Source organism: Geotrypetes seraphini, chromosome 2, assembly GCF_902459505.1.
Source record: "Geotrypetes seraphini chromosome 2, aGeoSer1.1, whole genome shotgun sequence".
NCBI classification, from domain to species: domain Eukaryota; kingdom Metazoa; phylum Chordata; class Amphibia; order Gymnophiona; family Dermophiidae; genus Geotrypetes; species Geotrypetes seraphini.
Window position 1 is genome coordinate 513,409,826 of NC_047085.1, and position 14,963 is coordinate 513,424,788.

General features: G+C 47.4%; 2 pseudogenes; one reads left to right on the forward strand and one right to left on the reverse strand.

Annotated features, from left to right (window-relative positions):
* Nucleotides 1-14,963, reverse strand: part of LOC117355254 — a 623,529-nt pseudogene that overhangs the window by 226,322 nt on the left and 382,244 nt on the right.
* Nucleotides 4,580-14,963, forward strand: part of LOC117355236 — a 35,229-nt pseudogene continuing 24,845 nt past the window's right edge.

Sequence of the window (14,963 nt, forward strand, 5' to 3'; positions counted from 1 at the left end):
GCCGAAACCACGTGAGAATTTTCTTTCGTTTAATAGGAGAGTGGATACCATCGACATTAAGAGTTACCACTGTCAAATTAACCATAGCTATGCAGCATAAAAAGCCACCTAAAGTGCCGCAATGTAGATAGAGAAAATGGAAGACCGGGCCCCCCAGCTAGGCCCAGCCCCTACCGGATAAAGTACCCATAGAGTCCAGCAAGTCCCTGCCCTCCCCCCTCCCAACCCCAGACACTCCAACCAAACACACACCATCCCCCACACATACACCCCATTCACACTCCCCTGCACCACCCTCCTCACACCGCCCCCCTCCCCCCTCAGCATGCCCATCCCCCCAGCATGCACTCCCAGAAACAGATCCCCAGCCTACCCAGAGACCCCCCCGCCCCCACCCCATCTATGTCCCCCAAACTCCAAAGTGCAACAAAGTCAAACTGGCACCATGAACAAACTAAGTTGTCCGGTCTAAGCTAATAACATGACAAAAGGGTCCAGCAATATTCAGGGCTACAAACCCCAGCAATCAGGACAGGTCTCAAGCGGGTTCAGGTGCAAGAGTTCCCCTCAGTGTCCCCAGCCAGCAGATGACTAAAAGAGACAACTATAGGAATGGCTGTAAGCATGGAGACCAAATCCTCCCCATAGACACCGCTGTCCAAGCTACAGAACAGAAGATCTTTGAGGTCCATAGCAGTCAGGCCGGAAGAGCTATCCTAGACCCAGTATTATCGCTCCCAGCACAGCGATCGCCAGGGAGCCCGAAAGCCCCATCAGGTCAGGACTGAGACAGGCCAGGAGAACAATCTCAGGCAGGTAATTTGGCCAAGAAAGCCCGAGCCTCCTCCACCATAGAGTGAGTGGTTCTGTCCCTCGTGCCAGACCCGCAGTCGTGCCGGAAACACCAGGGCAAACTTGATCCCCCGATTGTGCAGATCGGTACAGCAGGGCGACATGGCCTTTCTCAGAGCTGCCACCCTGATTGAATAGTCATTAAAGGCCAGCACCTTGGAGCCTTCGTATTCTAGGGCCCCCGCCTTCCGGAATGCGCGAAGCAGCGAGTCCTTCTCACGCCAGTTAGTGTAGCGGGCAATAGCCATATGAGGTCTCCCGGCCCCAGTAACTTGTGCTCCGACGCGGTGGGCCCGCTCGCAGGCAAATTGCAAGGTGCTCCCATCAAGTCCCAAAGCGGTAGGTAGCCATTTGCTAAAGATGTCATAAAGCGCCGCCTCAGAGACCGATTCCGGGATCCCAATCAGCCGCAAGTTGTTCCTTCGGCTGCGGTTCTCCTGTTCATCCAGTTGGGCTGCCAGCTCCCGGGTCTGCTGTTGTAATATCGCCATCTGTGCCGCCATGCTCGTGCACGTGTCTTCCTGGTCAGACACGCGCTGCTCCACATCGTTCAGGCGCTGAGTATGGGAATCAAATTTTTCATTCATTTCATCCACTGCTGATTGTATTTTGTTTAATCGATCCGCCAAAGCAGCCGACACAGATTTGGTGATGTCGGTTATCCAGTCCCCGGCCGGGATCGTGAAAGTGGCCTGGTCCGCCGCCATCTTGGAGGGGGTAGATAGAGGTTTTTCCCGGGACCCCTGAGCCGATTTTATAGACATACCCGGTGTGCAGCGATCTCCAAAACACCGGGGGGGGGGGGGGGTTCGGCAGCTTATTCCCAGCAGGCCAACCAAAAAAACCCCGGGGGAAAACCGGAAAGCAGGTAAGAATCGCCGATTTAAGAGGGGACGGGGCGGGAGCTCTCCACACAGACGTGCTCTTAGGTAGGCTGCATCATGTGACCCCCCATCGTTTTTGCTTTAATCATCTTGTCTTCACTCTTCTTTCTAGCCAGCATCTGTCCGCTCTGTCTTCCATACAGCATCAGCCCCTTCCATCCACTGTCCGTCCTCTCCCCGTTCCATATGGCATCTTCCCTCTTTTTATGCTCCTTCAATAAACTGTCTATCCTGTGCCCCTTCTCTTCTCCTTTGTACATGATTGATTTCAGCTCCGCCACCTCTCCATTTTTCTCTCTCTGTCACCACCCCGTCCCCTATGCTCTGGCATCTCTCTCTTCTCCTTTCTTTCCTTCGCACCCCACAGTCTGGTATCTTCCCTTCCCTGATTCTCTAGCATCTCACTCCTTTCCTTTTCTTCCATCTCTCCCTCCCCCTCCGTGCTCTAACATCTCCTCCTTCCTTTCCCCCTTCCTTTTCCCTTGGTCTGGCATACTTTCCTCCTTCCCTCCATGCCCTGGCATCTCTTCCTCCCTCCCTTCCCTCCAATCCCTGGCATCTCATTTCATTCCCTCCCTCATCTTCTTTCTCCCTCCAGTTGGGTGCAGCAAGTCTCTCCCCCTCTGCTCCCTTTCCTCCTTCTGTCACCCATGACCTGGCGTCATGAACTTCTTCAGGCAGCAGCATTCACAATTCGCTGCTGTTGCCAGCTTCGGGCCTTCTTCTCTGTCGGGTCCTGCCTTCATGGAAACAGAAGTAGGCAGGACCCGGCATAGAGGAAGGCCTGAAGCTGGCAACAGCAGTGAATTGTAAATGCTGATGCTAGCCGAAGAAGTTCATGACGCCAGGTCGAACACCCGTGGCAGACTGCTACTCTCCCCCCCACGACCCTCCTATCTCTTCCTCCCACCCATCACGAGACTCTAAACAGCACTGCTCTACTCCAGTGGTTCCCAACCCTGTCCTGGAGGAACACCAGGCCAATTGGGTTTTCAGGCTAGCCCTAATGAATATGCATGAAGCAAATTTGCATGCCTATCACTTCCATCATCTGCAAATCTCTCTCATGCATATTTATTAGGGCTAGCCTGAAAACCCGATTGGCCTGGTGTTCCTCCAGGACAGGGTTGGGAATCACTGCTCTACTCTAAGCAGGCTGCTTCAGGGCTTTCTCCTGCCGCGATTCCTTCTGGCACGTCACTGATGAGGGAAGGAGGGAGAGATAGAAAGGTCGGATCGGGTTGGGGGTCGCCCGGGATGATGATGAGGCTGCTGCTGCTGCCAGCGAATCCAGCAAGGGTGAGGCCCCAAAGCATAGCACTGGCAGGCCCCCCCTGACTATTTCGGGCCCTAGGCCTGTGCCTACTGGGCCTATCCTTTAATCTGGCCCTGCTTCCCCCCCATATGCCCTGACATCTCTCTCTTCCACTCTATGGTATGGTATCTCCTTTCCCTCCTTCCCATGATCTTTGCATCTCTTTCCTCCTTTTCCTGATCTTCCTTCTCCCTCCTTCCCTCTCTCTCCCCAAATGGGTGCAGCAGTATTTCTCTTCCCCCTCCCCCCACTGGGTACAGCAGTATCATCAGCATTTCTCTTCCCCCCCCAATTTGGTACAGCAGAAGCAGCATTTCTCTTCCCCCTCCACCCTAATTGGGTGCAGCAGCATTACTCCTCCCATTCCCCCCCTCCCCCTGTCTCACACACCTGGCAGATTCGCTACAGACAAAGGCAAGTTGCAAGTTTCCCTTGGTCGCTGACCTATTTCCCAAAGGGCAGCGACAGAGGGAAGTTTACAACTTGCTGCTCTTGCTTACTTCGGGCCTTTCTCGTTGCCGGGTCCTGCCTTCATGGAAACAGAAAGTAGGCAGGACCCGGCAGCGAGAAAGGCCCGAAGTAAGCAAGAGCAAGTAAGCTTCCCTCCGTGGCTGGCCTATCTCCCGCATGCTCCGGAGCTCTAATGGTCCGTGCCGGCTTCTCTTCTCTACCCCACCCCGACGTAACTTCCGGTTTCGGAGGGAAGCCGGGTGCGAGTCGCTTGCTGGGGTTTTTTTTTGTTTAAAGTCCGGCGGCTCTTCAGGCTGCGCATTAAGCAGTGGCGGCAGCAGGATTCGGCAGATGACAGCCGGGCGGGCATCTAAATTTGCTGGGCGTTGCGCCCGGCTGAAAAGCGCTGGGGAGAACACTGGAGAGCCCGGGCCCCCTGTCAGCTCCGGGCCCCTGAATGCAGGACTGGTAGTATTGCCCTGATGGCGGCCCTGGGGGTCCGGACAGCTTTTCAAAACCCGGCACTGCTTCTGCACCCAGAGGTTGTGAGATCTGATCGCAGTGCTGCTCCTTCTGACCGTGGGAAAGTCACTTAATCCTCCAGTGTTGTCAACTTTAAAATGCCAAAGTAACAAAAAGACAGCATACAAGTTCCCTTTTCCTTGTTCTGTATTATATATGATTTATAAAATGACAATTGTACAGAATAGTTTCTTTTTATACTTGAATAAAATCAATTCAATATGAAATCATAACTATTCAAGGCTTCTGTAGATCGAATCAGACAGTTTGCAGGGTCTGAGCTCCCAGGGACAGGGACAATTTTTTCCCCATGTCATTCTCTAAATATAACATAATAATACTAATGTGTTGCCTGTGCAGGATCCCAAATTGTTTGTTGGGGGGAATCGCCTCCCTCAGGATTAGAAAGGAATTGGGGGAGGAGCCAAGAAGGCTGGTGATGTCACAAGGGAGCTCTGCCCCTTTTAGTGCTCATTGGTCAGCCCCCCAGAACGGAAAAGGCAGAAAGGAGGAGGAGTTTCAGCTCATTGTTTAGAACTTCCCTGGGAGCCGGAAAAAGGTGATGGGCTGAACTTTCCGCTCAACAAAGCCTCAATTCTCCAGTTTTTCAGCTTCTGCTCTTCTCTCTCCTCCCAGCCCTGAAATAGAGGAAGAAGAACCCCAAATGTCCAAAGACCAGAGAGAAATGGCTGCAGGAGCTTCTGCTCAGGTAGGAGCTCCCCCACCCCCACTTTTCCTGGCAGGGGGAGGGGCAAGATGGGGGGAGGGGACTTGGAATAGTTTGACTGGGCTGACCGATCCAAAATAAGCGACTGCTGAGGACCAGTTGCTCAGGTCCTTTCCGACTGCCCTGCCTTCTGCCGCCCTGAATCTCTCCTGCCTTTCCTCAGGTTTAAAGCGGGTTAAAACCACGGGCTTGCAAAGAAAAAAAAAGTAGGTTTCCTTCTCTGCCAGGCATTGAGGACCAGACCATCTACAGAAGGTTTGCGTATGACTATCCTGCTGTCCACGGAGAACCTACGTTACAGGTAAGTAACTATACTTTTCCTCCTCTGCCAGGCATTGAGGACCAGACCCATCTACAGAAGGTTTGCGTATGACTATCCTGCTGTCCACGGAGAACCTACGTTACAGGTAAGTAACTATACTTTTCCTCCTCTGCCAGGCATTGAGGACCAGACCATCTACAGAAGGTTTGCGTATGCCTCGGGATCGCTGTAGAGCAATCCGGGCGGTTAGTTGGGGGCATGATTCCGATTGCCCTCATTTGCATGAGGGTGATTTGTGAATCAGCCCCCCGGACACAGATCGGATCGCTCACGGTGAATCAAGCCCTTAGTTTGTAGCTGGGGCAGTGGAGGATTAAGGAGCAGCCCTGGGATTCCATTCAGCCTCTGGGAGCAGCTCAGCCACTTGGCCACTCCTCACCTCATGGTCCATCCGTAACGTGACCATTTATTTTTTTTTTCCTCAAAACAGGACATCTACTAATGTTTAGGTAATACTATTGATCAATTCACTCAGGGCTCCTTGTACAAAGCCGCGCTAAGGCCTCAACACGCGGTAGATTTTCGGCTAGCGCGCACTAAAACCGCTAGCGTGGCTTTGCAAAAGGAGCCCGTAGTTAATACAGAATAAAGCGCTGTGTTTAATTGCTAAACTTATAACAAAAAAAAACTTTCAAAGTTGAAATTAAACGCTACCAACAGCTGATACAAAAATCCACAGAGACGGCAGCTACGGCAAATATCCACCCAGAGACTAGAGCCGCTAAAGGGCAGGAGACTCTTCCTTACATTGAGAGAACCCTTTGTTGAAAAGGACCCTACTTTTCCTTTTAAAAAAGAAGAACCCACTGAGCTTCCTAGCCGAGCTTATTGCGGTGGAAAAATATAACACCGGCGGCCACTCGCGCTGGAATCAACTCATTAACCAGGGTGCTGAGGCTGAAACACGATGGACAATTTAACACACCTACCACACTCTCTACCCCTTTCAAATCTAAAATGTTTCTAGTTCCCGTAAATTCTTATGTAATTCCTATGTAATTCTTATGACAATTCTTATACAAAGTTACAATTCTGGAAACCTTCTGAGAAATCTTATGTAATCTGCCTTGAACCGCAAGGTAATAGCGGAATAGAAATCACTAATGCAATGCAATCGTTGGCTAAGCTTGCTGCCTGCGTACACAAAAGTCCTTAAAGTGGTTGCGCTTGCTTTTTGCTTTTGGAGGTGAAACGCTATCCCGACACTAAAAAATGGTGACAGCCTGTAGCTAAATTCAACTAGCAGGCTTCTGACCGACTTGCATGTGTGCGAGACGTATTGCGCAATGCGCTGTCATCGCTGCGGTAACCTCCAAGTTTTTTATTTTTTGCGCCCTTTTTGGAAATTGTTACACTGGGTTGCTCTCTTTCTGAAAATGGGACATTTCGGTGTCCCAAAGCTGTGCTTGGGGGACAACGGGATAGGTTGCCTAAAAACATATAGTGTCGCCCACCAGGCCTCTAGTCAGGACAGCAGAAGGAGCTGGTGGGGACTAGATTCGGATCCCTGGCGTGTTCCCCTGAACTAAGGTAGCCCTTAGGAGAAAGCACTGGTCCGGGAGCTTGCCCAGGACCAGCTGTAGTAGCCCAAAATCACCACCCTACAAAACAGTCAGTGTAAAGAAAAAAGAGTTTTTATTCAACCCTTTTACTGGGCTCAAGTCAGAATGGCCAGGTTGGCAATTTTGTAAGGGACTGTCTCAAAATAACAGGCTTCTCTTTAAAAACAGTAAACCTTCTTGGCTCAGAAATAAACCTTTCCTGAGGTGTCCTTTGTGTGTGGCTGGGTAACCAGTCCCTGACTTACTCAGCTTCACTGCCTGGGGAGTAGCCAGCTAACTCCTGACTATGGCTACTGACCTGGTCAGCTCTTTTGGTAAGGGACCTTAAATTCCTGATGCTGCATTCTCTTGGGAGCAAGCCAGGTCACAATGATCACGTTATCCATCTGGTCTGCCCAATAGTCACATTCATTCTCGAGGCAATTTATTTAGTTATTTAAAACATTTTGTTGCTGTTGTATCGATGCTTATTCAATTTTTTTCAAAATACAAGGGACCACAACTGCCCCAGAGTGAACCCCAGTAAAAAGAAACCAGCTAATAGCCACATACTCGACAGTGTACAATGGTGAACAATAGCAACCTAAAACCCGCAGACTTCAAACATTTTTAATCCGCCTTTATCCAAGGTGGCTCACAATATTACATACATATTTCAGGACTTGCACAACACAAAGATCCCCTACATCAGGAATCCAGTATGTTATTCCATTTTACTTGAAAAATTCCACCATATTCTGTAAGACGTATAGGTCACTTTACAACTCATCCATGCTCCATCCACAAGTATGCCTCCCCCTAGATTCACTAAGGGATCCGATCCATGAAGGATCCGATCCATGTCCGGGGGAGGCTGATTCACGAATTCCCTCATAATGAGAACAATTGGGATCCCGCCCCAAACCGCCTGCCTGGATTGCTCTATAGCGATCCCAACGCATGTGCAGACCATCTGTAGATGGTCTGCAAAAGTGCTGGCCCTCCATGCCTGGTAGAGCTAAATTTTACTTTTTTGACTTTTTAAAACTTTTTGGCAAGCCCGTGGTTTTAACCTGCGGGTTAAAACCACAGGCTTGCACAGCGGGGAAAGGCAGGAGATTTGGGGCAGAGCAGGGCGCATGAGAATCGTGGCTTTAGGGCCGAGCAGGACGCAGGAGAATTGCGGCTTCAGGGCAGAGAGCAGGAGATTTGGGGCAGAGCAGGGCGCAGGAGAATCACAGCTTCAGGGCAGAGATCACGAGATTCGGGGCAGAGCAGGGCGCAGGAGAATTGCGGCTTCGGGGCAGAGAGCAGGAGATTCAGGGCAGAGCAGGGCGCAGGAGAATCGCGGCTTCAGGCCAGTGATCAGGAGATTCAGGGCAGAGCAGGGCGCAGGAGAATCGTGGCTTCAAGGCAGAGAGCAGGAGATTCGGGGCAGAGCAGGGTGCAGGAGAATCACGAATTTGGGGCAGAGAGCAGCATATTCGGGGTAGAGAGCAGGATATGTAGTCGGAAAGCACTGAACGACTGGTCCCCAGCAGTCGCTTGTTTGCTGATTGGCCAGCCCAGTCGGTGTTGCTTTTCTTTTTTTTAGTGAATCTCTGCTTGCCTACATTTGAATGCCGTTTCCCCTCATTTGCATGTGCGGGTCGGAGGATGAGCAGGACAGAGGTTAGTGAATCAGGTCGAAGGGAAATCAGGTCGCAAAGGGATCGCTAAGTGGTTGGAACTTGATCGGTGGGCTTAGTGAATCTAGCTCTAAGTAACTTACATGCACAAGTATACAATAATGGCTGATGGTGATGCAGAAGGCGCTGAGGGTGTTCCTGGTTTGTGTTTCAGATGCAGGTGAAGTTTGAGGACGTGGCTGTCTCTTTCTCCCAGGAGGAGTGGGAATATTTAGATGAAGGGCAGAAGGAGCTTTACAGGGAGGTGATGAAGGAGAATTATGAGACTCTGATCTCCCTAGGTAAGGAGACATTTTTCTGCACTTCCTTTGCTCCAGAAACTTCCAAGTGTGATCAGGATCTCTCTGTACTAACCTCTATCTTAAGCTGACAGTGGGAGGGACCATAAGACATAAGAACATAAAAATAGTCTTACTGGATCCATGAAGCCCAGTAGCTCGTTCTCACAGTGGCCAATCCAGGTCAGTAGTACCTGGCCAAAACCCAAGGAGTAGCAATATTCCGATACAGGGCAAGCAATAATAGACTATAGACTTTTCCTCCAGGAACTTATCCAAACCTTTCTTAAAACCAGCTACGCTATCTGCTCTTACCACATCTTGTGTGTCCTACAAGTTTTCTCCCTTTGAAATCAGGGACAGATTATTCTCTGTTTCTTGAAAAAGAGCTAAAATGCAGGGTCAGAGTAGCCCAAATGGTCAGAATCGGACTGCAGAAGATTGTAATAACCCTCCTAGACTCACTAGCTCCCACATCCGTCAAACAAAATAAATTTAATCTTAATCCTTACTCAAGGAAACAACAGCCTTGGTTTAACGAAAACTTGATTCTTCTCCGTCGACAGGTCCGATCGGCAGAAAATAAATGGCTTAAAACTCTTTATAACAGTCACCTTCTTTCCTATAAAGAAAAAGCTTCTCACTACAAAAAGGCCATCCAACAGACTAAAAAGGACTACTATTCAAAACTTATCTCTACCACTAATAATTCATCCACACTCTTCAGTATTGCACAATCTCTTTCAAAATATTCTAAAAAAAAACTTTCTCCTCCTGCTCCAAATCTACCATCTGCTGATGAACTTTCTCTATTCTTTGACAATAAAGTCACTACTATTCGAACCCATCTTGGCCCTTCTCTCCCTGCTTTCTCTGCTCCTACTAATAATGATCTAACTTTCCTACCTCTCAGTTCTTTCTCTAATTTCAAAGTACCCTCACTAACTCAACTATTCTCTGTTTTACAATCTATAAACTCACCTAATAACATCACCGAAAGTTTCCCTCCACATCTTATAAAAAAATTCTTTTCTTTTTTCGGACCTTATATAAGGGAAATGATCTCCAAATCTTTTTCTGATTGTTGTGTCCCTACTCTATGGAAATCAGCTCTAGTTTTCCCAAAACTTAAACAATACAACACTGATCCCTCTTTACCTAGTAACTATCGTCCTATTGCCAATCTGCCTTTAATTTCTAAACTTACCGAAAAAATAATTCATTCACAATTATCAGATTTCTTCGATCAAACACATGCATTACATCCTTATCAGACTGGCTTTCGAACTTCTCATTCCACTGAATTATCATTACTTGGTCTCATTACAACTATACAATACTTCCATGATCATTTAAAATCGGTTATACTAATCTCCCTTGACTTATCTGCAGCATTCGACACCATTGACCATTCTCTACTCTTATCCAGATTAGCAGACTGTAACATCACAGGTCACGCTCTCAACTGGTTTATATCCTACTTTCATCAACGCAACTTTAAAGTTCATGTAAAAAACAAAACTTCTTCACCAGTAACTCAAACTTTCGGAGTTCCTCAGGGCTCTATTTTATCCCCATTACTATTTAATATTTTTCTATCCCCTCTGCTTTCTCTTGCCCAGTCACTAGGATTTTCAATTTTCGCTTACGCCGATGATATACAGCTGCTTTTCCCGATCAACACTTCAAACTCTTCAGATATTAATGATCTAAATACCAAATTAGACATTATAAGTGATTGGCTATTCTCTAATAAACTTTCACTCAATATCGATAAATCTTGTGGTTTACTGCTCCCCATTAAAAAATCCGAAACTTTACCAGGAACAATTTACATCAAATCCACACCTTTACTTATGGATACTAAAATAAAATTACTAGGCGTTATTTTAGATAGAGATCTTACTTTTCATGACCACATAAGTTCAGTTGTAAAAACTTGTTTCTTTAAATTACGTATCATCCGTTCACTCAATTCTATTCTAAATACCGGCTCGATTGAAATCCTTATTCACTCATTAGTTATCTCTCACTTGGATTACTGCAATTCACTATTAAATGGACTTCCCCAAAAAGAACTTTGTCGTCTGCAACTTGTACAAAATACCGCTATCAAACTCATTTACAAAATAGGTAAGTTCGAACACGTCATCCCGCTTCTTAAAGAGGCTCACTGGCTTCCAGTCACACACCGTATAATTTATAAAATCATACTGCTCTCTTTTAAAATCAAACTTTCACACTTGCCTTTATTTCTCGACAAATTATTAATACCTCAAAGTTCTCCCCGTTCCTTACGATCTACTGACCAAAAACTTCTTTTCATTCCTTCCTTAAAAGAATCCTACTATACAAGGAAAACTAATTTTGCCATAACAGCCCCCACACTTTGGAATTCTCTCCCTCAATCTCTCCGGAACGAAATTCACTTACCTAAATTTAAAACTAATCTTAAAACTTTTCTATTTCAGGATGCCTTTGACAAATCCTAATTTTTCTTCTTTATCTATTTATATGCTCATCTTTTTCCCTAACAGCTCTCTTTTATTTCAGCGCATATCATTTATACCATGTACCCTTATCCTTCATGTCCTATCCCTTCCCTCTATCTCTTTTCTTCTAATATTATGTAACTTTTCCCTCCTTCCCATCTATCCTCACAGTCATGTTTGTTATACCTGGAAGTGGTCTTTAAGGGTGTAGTGGTCAGCTTTCTAGCATTATCTGACACTGTGAACTGCTCCAAAAGCTCCAAAATTGTCTCCAGGATCACCATGTGATAAGGGTAATACAAAATAGTCTCACCAACTTCTATTTCTGGATCGGTAGCATGGAATGTTGCTACTCTTTGGGTTTTGGCCAGGGACTAGTGACTTGGATTGGCCACCGTGAGAATGGGCTTGATGAACCATTGGTCTGACCCAGGAAGCCTAGTCTTTTGTTCTTAACATCAGGTCAGGCCCTTAAAAAATGATCTCCCCCTGCCTTCCCAGGGTCAGTCCTTGTTTTCTCCTCTTTTCAACCTTTATCTTGCTTTTCTTCCACACATGAAGCTTCTGTAGGCTGATAATTTGGCTCCTGCATAACAGCAGCTCTTTCGAGAATTTACAATATTCTCTAGAGAGAAACATTGAGGTAATTATCTGGTCACCTGTGATAGGACCAAAATATAATATGAGCCTAGAGAGCATAGTGACATAGCAAATGACGGCAGATAAAGACCCGAGTGGTCCATCCAGTCTGCTCAACCATACATGCTCCATAAATTAATTTAGTTTTTTCTTAAATATTTCTGGGCCAGAAACCCAGAGCCCTGCCCAATAGTGTGCTTAGGTTCCGTCTACTGAAGTCTCCATCAAAGCTCACTCCAGCCCATCTTAACCATCCCAGCTATCAAAACCCTCCCCAGCCTGTCCTCAACTGAATGTCCATATAGGGAACACAGGCCGTGGAAGCCTGCCCAGGACTGACCTTAGTTCCTCCAATTATTTTCTGATTAGATATCCTCTGTTTGAACTCTGTCACCGTTTTCTTCTCCTCCATCTCCCTCAGGAGCACATTCCACACATCAACCACCCTCTCCGTAAAGAAGAATTTCCTAACATTACTCTTGAACCTCAAATTATGCCCTCAACCTCAAATTATGCCCTCTGGTTTTACCATTTTCCTTTCTCTGGAATAGATTTTGTTCTATGTTAATACCTTAGAAGTATTTGAACATCTGAATCATATCTCCCCTGTCCCTCATTTACTCTAGGGCAGGGATCCCAAACCCCCAGTCTGCGGCCCACTAGTGGTCTGCGGCCGTCTGATAGCTGGGCCACGAGAGTACTGCCAGCAACGGGCATCTCTTCCCCTCGTCTTGTGGCCGTCTGATAGACAGGCCATGAGAGAACTGCCGGCAATGGACATCTCTTCCCCTCAACTTCACAGGTGCTCCAGAGTTTTCCGTTTCTGAGTGTCTGAACGCGGCAACATTTTCACAAGTCTCAATGCGACTGTCCCAAAGCTTCTCCTCTGACGCACTTCCTGTTTCCACCTCGACGGCTTGCGTCACAGGAGAAGCTTTGGGACAGTCATGCGAGATTTGTGAAAATGTTGCCATGTCCGGATTCAGAAACAGAAAACTCTGAAGAGCACCCGCAAAGGTGAGGGGAAGGGAGAAAGGTAGCCCGACGAGGGGAAGAGGTTCAGTGGCTCTGAAGGGAAGTGGAGGGAAAGGGGGAAGGGTAACAGATGCTGAAAGGGAGGGAGAGGAGAGCAGACTCTGAAGAAAAGTGGAGAGAGAGGAAGGAGCAGACGCTGGATGGAAGTGGGGAGGGGAGAAGATGCTGGTTGGAAGGGAAGAGAGAGAGGAGAACAGACGCTGGTAACGTGTTCCAGAGCTTAACTATTCTCTGAGTGAAAAACATTTCCTCCTATTGGTTTTAAACGTATTTCCTTGTAACTTCATCGAGTGTCCCCCATTCTTTGTAATTTTTGACAGTGTGTCAAATCGATCCACTTGTACCCATTCTGCTCCACTCAGGATTTTGTAGATTTCAATCATATCTCCCCTCAGCCTTCTCTTTTCCAAGCTGAAGAGTCCTAATCGTTTTAGTCTTTCTTCATATGAGAGGAGTTCTATTCCCTTTAACATCTTGGTTGCTCTTTGAGATAAGGAGACCATAGTTGAACGCAATACTGCAGATGAGGTCACACCATGGAGCAGAGGCATTATAATATTCTTAGTTTAGTTAACAATCCCTTTTTAAATCATTCCTAGCATCCTGTTTGCTTTTTTGGCCATTGCCGCCGATGACACCCAGATCCTTTTCTTGGGCGCTAATCCCCAAGATGGACCCTAGCATCTGGTTATTCTTCCCAATGTGCATCACTTTGCATTTGTCCACATTAAATTTCATCTAATCTAATCTTTGATTTTATATACCGATTCATCCCAACAGGAGGGCTTGATATCTGCCATATGGACAGCCAGTCTTCCAATTTCCTAAGGTCTGCCAGCAATTTTTCACAATCCACATGCGTTTTAACAACTTTGAACAGTTTAGTGCAGGGGTGTCAAATGTCGGTCCTCGAGGGCCGCAGTCCAGTCGGGTTTTCAGGATTTCCCCAATGAATATGCATGAGATCTATTAGCATACAATGAAAGCAGTGCATGCAAATAGACCTCATGTATATTCATAAGAACATAAGCAGTGCCTCCGCCGGGTCAGACCATAGGCCCATCCTGCCCGGCAGTCCGCTCCCGCGGCGGCCTAAACAGGTCACGACCTGTCTGAATCACCAGAAGGGGCTCCCTTGCCACCTTGGTTTCTCATTGAAGTCCTATCTTCCCATCGAAGTCCTAACCCTCCGGTCTTGCACATGCACGACCTGGTTGGGTTTCTATACTTATTACCTGGTTAGCTTTCTATACTTGTGTTACATCCCAGCTCCTCCCTCAGTATCCCACGATCCCTTTATCCCTCAGGAATCCGTCCAATCCCTGTTTGAATCCCTGTACCGTACTCTGCCTGATCACTTCCTCCGGTAGCGCATTCCAAGTGTCCACGACCCTTTGGGTGAAAAAAAACTTCCTTGCATTTGTTTTGAACCTATCTCCCTTCAGTTTCTCCGAATGCCCCCTCGTACTTGTTGTCCCCTTCAGTCTGAAGAATCTGTCCCTATCCACCCTCTCTATGCCCCTCATGATCTTGAAGGTCTCTATCATATCTCACCTGAGCCTCCTTTTTTCCAGAGAGAAGAGCCCCAGCCTATCCAACCTCTCGGCGTATGGGCAGTGTTCCTGCCCTTTTACCAGTTTCGTTGCTCTCCTTTGGACTCTCTCAAGTACCGCCATGTCCTTCTTGAGGTGCGGCGACCAATACTGAACGAAGTATTCCAGATGTGGACGCACCATCGCTCGATACAATGGCATGATGACTTCCCGCGTCCTGGTCGTTATGCCCCTCTTTATGATGCCCAGCATCCTGTTGGCTTTTTTCGAGGCTGCTGCGCACTGTGCAGATGGCTTCAGTGATGCATCCACCAGCACACCCAAGTCTCTCTCAAGTCTGCTATCTCCCAACAATGCCCCCCCCAATTTGTAGTTGAACAACGGGTTCTTTTTCCCTATATGCATGACCTTGCATTTTTCCACGTTAAAGCGCATTTGCCATTTGTTTGCCCAGTCTTCCAGCTTGTCCAGGTCCTCACATTCCTCCCTGGACCTAACTCTGCCGCACAGTTTGGTATCGTCTGCAAATTTTATAACCTCGCACTTTGCCTCCTTTTCCAGGTTATTGATAAATATGTTGAAGAGTAACGGCCCCAGCACCGATCCCTGTGACTCCCCGCCAGTCAGAATATTGGCCCTTCACTCCGACCCTCTGCAGTCTACCC